Source organism: Olea europaea, unplaced genomic scaffold, assembly GCF_002742605.1.
Source record: "Olea europaea var. sylvestris unplaced genomic scaffold, O_europaea_v1 scaffold37159, whole genome shotgun sequence".
NCBI lineage: Eukaryota > Viridiplantae > Streptophyta > Magnoliopsida > Lamiales > Oleaceae > Olea > Olea europaea.
The window spans coordinates 221-1,131 of NW_019256480.1; the positions used below are offsets into that span (position 1 = coordinate 221).

Genomic DNA, 911 nt, shown 5'->3' on the forward strand with positions numbered 1-911 from the left:
GAAAGTTGCAATTTTGCCTCTAACCATTTTTGCCTCATTCTTTTTTTCGATCTTTATAAGTTAAAAGAATTAATCCTTCCCTGGGAAAATCACATTTAAAAAAGGTAGAATAGTACTTACATGCGAACAATGTGACAAGTCGTGATATTATTAAAAGAGCAATCGCAAATAACTTGATTCTCCGGTTCATCCTTAGTAGGGGTGAACCAACTCGGTTCTTTACTGCATGGATCCACACTAAAATTCCAATTTTTTTTCCCTAAAGTCTCTGCAATTTTCTTAAGTGTTTCAACTGCAAAAAAATTATTAAAAAAATCATGAAACAAGTTATAATTACGTTGTATGACATGCTTTATATGTATGTACATACCTTCATCGGTGGCCAAAGTGGCGGCGCAGCCAAGATTCACAGAGCAAAAGAGTACAGTGAGAGAAGCAATTAGGCACTGCCACCATGGGAAGAACATGGTTACACCAGAAAATAAATAAATCCTGGGATACGATGAGTTTTTGCTACACAAAAATGCTATGATCAGGAATCAAGAAATGAGTCTTTTATGAAGTGGTTTGATGTCAAATTTTGACAAGATCTTGAGAATTTGGGATGAAGACTTAAAGAAAATATGCTGATAAATGCATCTTTGTGTGGTTATGAACATAGTACTAGTCCGGGAATCTTTATGTGGTCATAACAATGAATTTTGCTATTTATAATATTAATAGCTCTACAATGCTATTAATGGGACAACATCCGTAAAAAAGAGACATTGACAAGGTCAAAATAGAAAATAGTTAAGGTGTAGGGAGGTCGATTCGAACTGTCAAAACTAAAAATCGCAATTAACCGAACTAAATGGGGCGAAAAAATAAAACTGATAGGTAATGAGGTTGCTATGGTATTTGATTTTAAT

At 34.1% G+C, this 911-nt stretch overlaps 1 long non-coding RNA gene across 1 annotated transcript; it reads right to left on the reverse strand.

The window, feature by feature from the left end:
- Positions 1-258: 258 nt before the first annotated feature.
- LOC111386745 lies at positions 259-677 on the reverse strand. The gene is made up of 2 exons (XR_002701307.1): positions 371-677; positions 259-292 (listed from the first exon to the last, which is right to left on the reverse strand). It is a non-coding gene; the product is annotated as an uncharacterized LOC111386745 (long non-coding RNA).
- Positions 678-911: the final 234 nt, after the last annotated feature.